Source organism: Lactuca virosa, chromosome 4 (assembly GCF_052849685.1).
Source record: "Lactuca virosa cultivar CGN04683 chromosome 4, Lactuca_virosa_CGN04683_v6, whole genome shotgun sequence".
Lineage (NCBI taxonomy): Eukaryota > Viridiplantae > Streptophyta > Magnoliopsida > Asterales > Asteraceae > Lactuca > Lactuca virosa.
Window position 1 is genome coordinate 24,322,929 of NC_136429.1, and position 7,516 is coordinate 24,330,444.

General features: G+C 32.8%; 1 pseudogene across 1 annotated transcript; it reads right to left on the bottom strand.

The window, feature by feature from the left end:
- Positions 1-4,512: 4,512 nt before the first annotated feature.
- Positions 4,513-6,897, bottom strand: LOC145103716 (protein PLANT CADMIUM RESISTANCE 2-like; annotated as a pseudogene). The gene is made up of 4 exons (XR_013706811.1): positions 6,589-6,897; positions 6,409-6,480; positions 4,920-5,137; positions 4,513-4,822 (listed from the first exon to the last, which is right to left on the bottom strand). The product of XR_013706811.1 is annotated as a protein PLANT CADMIUM RESISTANCE 2-like (transcript).
- Positions 6,898-7,516: the final 619 nt, after the last annotated feature.

The following is a 7,516-nucleotide window of genomic DNA, read 5'->3' on the forward strand; positions in this document are numbered from 1 at the left end:
ATGAAAAGTAAAATTATAATTCATCATAGACATGTGCATTGAAATATTTTGTACTCACAATGATCCAAAATCAGGCCCGTCCCTGAGGGTGGGCGATAGGGGCGACCGTTCAGGACCCTTATTTTTAAAGGGGCACAAAAATTTTATGGATTTTAATAATGATATGTTAGAAAATATCGATCGTGAAGATATCATTAATAATTTTACATCTCAAAAAGCTAGGAAAAGTATTGTTCTTACAAAACACAAACACCTTTTACCTACAAGGTGTTGATCAACCCCTAAAGAACTTAAAATAAATGGTTATCATTGTTTTAGGGAAAAAAAACCTTTTATGATTGTTTTGGTCAAAAATTACACAAGTGAAACTCAACCAAATTGCATGAGAGGTTGTGATGTTCAGGGTAAAGCAAGTACAAGATGATGATCAAAGTGACACAAGTGGTTTACAAGGAAAACCCTTTATCCTTGCTAGGATCATCAGCATAAACCTTGGGAGGTGATAATGATCACCTGCCTTGATGATTTTATTGATTAAAATTGTTGATTACAGAGATTAATGTGTAAATGTAAGTACAAGTACCGTAAATGAGCTAATCGTGTGTCTAGTGTGTGTAATACAAGTGTTATTTATAGTCTAATGCCAATAACAAGAAGTCTGATATTTTCGGGATCCTCCGAGATCAGCCTATAGACGTTATTTGACTTGGTATTTTGAGTCTTTTGCTTGGTCAAGATGATTCTTCATTGAGAATACGTCTTTAGTTGCCTATTTTTGCACATGTGAGAAAAATTAAAGAAGAATATAACCGTTATAGATGTTAGGAAAATAAATGATAATAATCAAGATCCTAAAGTATGTTTAAGGATCCTAAGGCTTTAGAAATATTGAGGATCCTGAATGTAATTTTGGGATCCTGGTCCTAACAATTGCCCCCAAATTATTCATGCGAAATATTTGAGGTTAGTTTATCCAATATTTAAAGGGATAATTTAGGTAAATTTAAAATTAAAAACAATTCAGAGAAAGAGATAGGAAATTTGAATTTCAAATCTTAATCGGATAGGATTTATCCGCTCAAGAGTAATCATTGCTCAGTCAAATCATATCTTTTTTCTTCTGCGGCTAGGTTAAGTAGGGTGAGGAATCGTGATTTTCTTTCACCTTCTTTACCATTCCCTCCGGTCATCCATAATCGCCTTCAAAGGTAATCATGCATGTAATCGGGAGGATTTTGTCTTGGATTGACCGAGTAAATCTTTCCCATGATCAAGAGATGGGTCTTCCTGAGTTGGCTTTCGTTTATGAATTAACTTTCTACCCTTGGAAATTCTTGTTTCTTACTCAAGCTCAAGCACAATCAGTACCCTTTGATTCTGAAATCGAAACACAATGACGGAGCCTCGAAGGAGAAGTATTTTTTTGTAAGGCGTGATTCTATCGTTGGCGGAGAGTTTTTGCCTAAAACTTGGGCTAAAAAGGGTAGGGTTTGTTTGTTGGTTTTGAGGATGACATGTCTAGTGGTTTTCTCGCTATGAAGAAGGAAAAGATCCCACCTTCTACTCCTACCAAGAAGACTCAGCTTGACCTTCCTATGAAACCTTCCTCATCTCGTAAGAGAAAATCTTCCGACATCTGGGATCTTGAAAATCTAGGGACAAATGAAGCACTAAGGAAGCTGATTTCTTTCTCCTAATTTGTAAGTGTTTTCGTGTTCCCCTTGTTGAAATTTGATTTTCTACTTATTGTTGCTTTTTACAGGTGGCTGATCATGTCTCTCATTCTAATGAGGATTCCAAAGAAAAGCTTGCTTAAACAGAGCGTGCCTTGCGGGAGAAAGAGGAGATCAACAAGGAGCTTCTACAGAGGGTGGAGATGTTGTTCAAGGAAAAAAGTTGATAACGAGGAGGAACATGCGGATGAGATGGATAAGGTCATAGTTGAGGCGAAAGCTAGTGTTGCGGTGGTTGTTTGGGAGACGAAGATCAAGCTTGCAGAGGATCTGGAGAATGAGGGATCCTGGAACATGGACGGATGGTGTGAGGCCCTGGCCAAGTTGACTAGCAAGCCTGTGAAAGCTAGTCAGGATCCTGCATTGCAGCTGAAGGAGGGATAAGAGAAGGATAAGACAAAGGTGGTTCCGGGTGGTGGCGATCAATCTGTAGTTTAAGATTGATTTGGTTTCTTTAAAAACAATTTGAATGTATTTGGGTTTGTAAGAAAATATTATTACTTCCTTTTTTGTGGGGTTGGTGGGCAACCACTTTTAATGTTATGGTTGTTTTATACTTCTTTGCATGCTTGATTGAATTGTGTGGTTGTAGCAGTAGGATTTTCGAGGATCCTTATAACTAGGATCCCAAAGAGTTCATGATTTACAAGAATTCTTAGGATCTAAATAACCTGAAAGTGGTTAGTAACCCATTTAGGATCTCAATATAGTTGAGATCCATGATAAATCTTCAATCATCGCATAAGAAAGACAATTTTTTAGTAATAAGGATAGATAGAACCTGATTATCCTTATGCTTCGTGATCTTTAGGATTCACTTTCTTTTAACTTAGGAGAAGTGTAAAGTTACGATTCTCTTAGTTCCATATGGTCCTGAAGTTCGTATGTGGAAAGATCCTTGCTTTAAGAGTTCATCAAGCAGGATCCTTGATTGTCTTCAACTTAGTAAACTTTAGGGAGGATCCCACCTTAGGAATCAATTGGAAATGACTCCAACTTGGGAAATAACTGAGAAAACTCATGTTTTGTAGCATGGTAATGCTACGAGTCTTGCATAATTCCTGGGGGTTATCACAATTCAAGGTAACACATAAGCGTTAAGAACCTTAACAAATTACTAGGGAAGATCTCAAATGGTATGCTAACATAGAAATGTTATAAACCTTTACTTTTTTTAATTTTTATACACAAAATGTAAACTCTTTACTTTTTTTAATTTTTATACTCTTTTTGTATATTTTTACAACCTTTTAAACATAAGTATTATGTTAGTACTAACAAAACATCAAAGAAACGAGAGCATTGGATAGGAAATCTAGAATGAAAAGTACAACATTCGTTACTATAATCTCAAACAAGAATCGAGATGAACCCGAAGATAGAAACCTCTTGTCTAGACGGATTTCATCAATTTTCTAGTTGTTCCTCTTAAACTATGAGGACTCGCGAAGGGGTCCAAGATAGGCAAGATGGGAGGGACAACCTCCCTGAAAAGTAAATAGCAAGTTGTCCCCTCCTTAATATTTCTCGAGTACCTCGGTACTAAATCTTTTAAGAATAGCTTATATAGTCATGAATCAATTCAAATCCATTGACTTTTTATTTATCTTATTTTTTAGATCTGAGTGGAACAATTGATAAGTATGAAGACTTTGGAAATTCATATCGTTATAGGTAGAATATTTATGTCCCAACACCTAAATCATGAATAATCTCTCTATTCTAATAAATGAATAGGTTTATTCTCATATTGACAAGTGTCATACTATTAGAACTCCTCATTAATATTATGTGTAAAATATCATGATACTTCGCAACCTATTAATTATCAATTTCAAATTTTAAATTTTAAATTTCTCACTTTAATTATATTAAATTAATAATTGATTCTCCATTTTAAATTTTAAATTTTAATTTTTTCATTCTAATTATATTAAATTAATAAAGTTAGATTAAAAAATAAAATAAAATTAATACAGATTATAAGTTGATATAACTTCACATATTTATTTAAAGCAGCGATTATAATTTTATATAACTAAAAAAATATCTGTTAAGTAATAATTTATTTATAAACGTTGTTCTCACGTGTTATAAACTAGTGAAACATAAAGAAGAGTATACCATGTTGGAACATATCAGTTCTCCTAATTGACTACTTATCATAATGAACATTTAAAAGCTAAAAAAAACCCTTTCTTTGAATTGAAGCTTAGCTTTCACTATAGAGAATTTTTAAGTAGATGTTCCTTGAAATGGTTGATCTTTTGAAAGCTTTGGTTGCTAGGGTTGGTTTTGTTGTCTAGATTTTGCAAGCAAGGCTTGAAGTGATTCTCTTGCCTCTAACCGCCTAAACCCGCTTTGGTGACCCACCCCAAGTCGTTCTCACAGTAGTGCCCAGAGAACCAGGCTTGCTTAAGCTAGCTTACCATAACAAGTCTTTTTTTTTTATTGATTGCACGAGCTAGTCAACAAAATTCACGGCGTTTAATCGCTTAGTTTAAGCATCTACCGGCACTAAAGTGATTACACTCATGTTTCTATAATGAGAATCTTTTTAAGCTATTTTTACACTTTTATATGAAACTTTTTATATTTTTTACAACATTTTTCTAGTCTTTTTAAAATTGTATCACAATATATTTTTAATCTTATTTTTATACTTTTATACAACTTTTCTATAATATTTTTTACCTTTTTCTTACAACCTTTTTTAACATACAATCCGAATGGTTTGTTCCTTAAAAAAACGTTAATAACCCTAAAATAAATTAGAACCTTTTCAAACAAAATTCTTACATTCTTCACAAAACATATAAAAGAAGGCTTTACATATGACATCAATGTATCCGCATGCTATGGTCTAGACTTTACGTGCAAATGCAATTTTGGTAAATGTTTCTTTTTTGTTCTTTTTTATACGATATTTCCATAAACATAACAAGTCAACAACGCTCTGATACTATATTTTAAAATCTTTTTCCTCAGAGCCTTTTTCATACGTCATAATAATTAACGTTTCATTTCCATAGAAGCAAATTCTGGCATCACGACTCCACCATTTTGCCTCTCCATATTTCCATGCCATCCTGAATATATTGCAAAACGAATAAGAATTGGAATTATTTTCTTTTATGTAAATGTAAAGTTTTACTTGTTAATTTGAGATTTAAGAAAACTAATTACCAAGAGACATGTCAAATCCACGATATTTTAGCTCACGATACTCTTGACACATTGCACATGGCTCACAACAAAAATGGACAAGACAAGACAATCATTGCATGGCTCCTCAGGTAACAAGTATTGTTGTCGCATTTTAGACCGATACATACAAGAATATATCCATTGACATCCCGTGAGTACAAGAAGTATTGTGTAAAGAGTTCCATGTACAGCACATGCTCTTACAAATAAAGAGAACCGACAATAGTCATCAAATTATTAAATAGGGATGGGAAAAAAACCATACACGATGAGGAGCCCGAAACCCACACAGTTTGACCGGGGATTGAGAATCCTTAACATAAAAAGCGGAAATGGAGATACCCGTGATCCCCGATCTTGGATTCGGCCTCGATAGATATTAATATATAAAAATAATACAAAACATATAGTTATAGTAAATTTTACATACCTAAAAGTTGATCCAAATATCCCTACTTACTCATTAGTAATTATTTGGTTAAGTTATACATGTCCTTCTTCGTTTATCTAATTTAACATCATATATAATTTCTTTTTGTTATTGGTTTATCTATTCTTACCTCAAATAGCACTCTGAGATTTATTTGATGTTTATTCTTGATTACTTTTTATGTTTAATGTTAAAAGTTCGATTCCTACTGTGACCAAATTTGTGCTCTCAATAAAGAATATCAAATACTAATCTCACATCAGGGATATGTTTATGTTTGGCATATACAATAAAAACATCACTCTATGTGTGTTACAACTTCTTATTCAACTATGTTCATGCTATAATATATTCAATCATATCATATATACTATTATAGCTAAAGTTGCTTGATTTTCCATTTATGTATTTAAATTTGGATATTGAAAAGTTATTTATAGTTTTTATGCAATCTAGCTATGAATGCTTTTTTTTTTATTTTTTTTAAAATCTTTAAACTTATGTTAGTAAAATTAAAATTTGGATTTTTTAATTTACATAAAAGTTTTCGTATTATAATAGAAATACAAATTCCTTATTTCCCGTTGGAAGGGGTGGGGATATGGATGAGAATAAGGATAGGAATTGGAGTATCCCGTACACTCAGTGACCTTGTTCCCATCCCTATTCAAGAATTGTTTCAATTCTGGATCAATTTAAGTAAAATATTATAATGGTTGTCTTTTCAATAACATATATAATTTTTCGTACACAAGAGGCATTATATTTTATGTAAAAATATCGATATCTACTACAACCAGCAATAACAATGATTTTGAACATATTTTAGAAATGTGAATGAAAAATAAAACATTGTAATTAATGTAATTAGTCTAACATTTCATTTTTATAACAGATCGCCGGCCGGTTCTTGTTGATAGTTAGACGAGCAATATGATATTATTTTCTAGAAACAAAAGCCTCATTGTGATATTTTGAAGAGTTGATCACTTTAAAATCTTATATCAAACTCGAGCATATATATATATAAACACTTACAGGTACTTCCCTTGTCTGCTATCTCAGCAATTTGTCCGAAAGGAATACAAGGGCACCAACATGTAATGCAACCTGTAGTTTTCAGAAAGAGTACAAAACGTTAGTAAAGTTAACGTGTTTAACGGGTTTGTTTTTACTTGCACAAAGTATTTAGCTGATAGCTATAAGCCACAAGCTTACAATTTGAGACATCTGAGTCGCATTCACAAAGACCTGTAGACCATTGGCCGGCAGAGACTATGGATGGAGTTGGAACACCGGTGGAATATTGTGCTGGAGGTGATGTGGACGGTGAGTGGCCATGTGATGGTGGTTGATATTCATCCGAAGAAGACATGATTGAAGATAGATTAGGTTGCTCTGCTTGAATTAATGCTGACCAAGGATTAAAGATTATTAATATTCAAAGGAACCAAGTTGGTGGTGGGTGTTCATGGAGTCAAGATAAGGTAATCGTCATGTATTGATGGAATAGTAAAACACTAATTATTGTAATTTTTTTTCCAAAAAATGAGATACGTAAGATTGTGTATATAGTTTATATCATTTAAAGCAGTGGGTGTAAGCAACTAGTTAAAGGATGTTATCATACCTAAAAGATGTCACCTCATATGTCATGTCAAAATGGTATTATAACATCAAATGGAGAAAATAAGTTATAACATTTTTAACTTTTCATGTCATCATTTTTTTTTCTTTTTTTTTCTGTTTTTTTTTCAATTTATTTATTTTTTATTGTTTTTTTTTTCATTATATTTTTTTATCACATTGGATTGAAAAAAAAACATTAAAGACCCAAAAAAAAAACACAAAGTTGAACGCAAAAAATAAATAAATAAAAACATTGTCCTAAAAACTAAAAACCGATCAACTAGTCATCCAAATATTGTCTTTCGATTTTCTCATTCATCTTCTGGAGCACTAGCGCTTATCCTGGTCCTATATTTGCTTCGCTGGTCTGGAGAATTGTTAAATCCTTCGTCATTTGATCTTTCTCCGCTTGCTTACGAAGAAACTCCAAGTGCTCACGTTGTACGTCAACCTTTTGTTGGGCAATCAGATTGTGTTGGTCGAACTTTGCTTTCATTTCTGCCAACTCTTGTGCCCT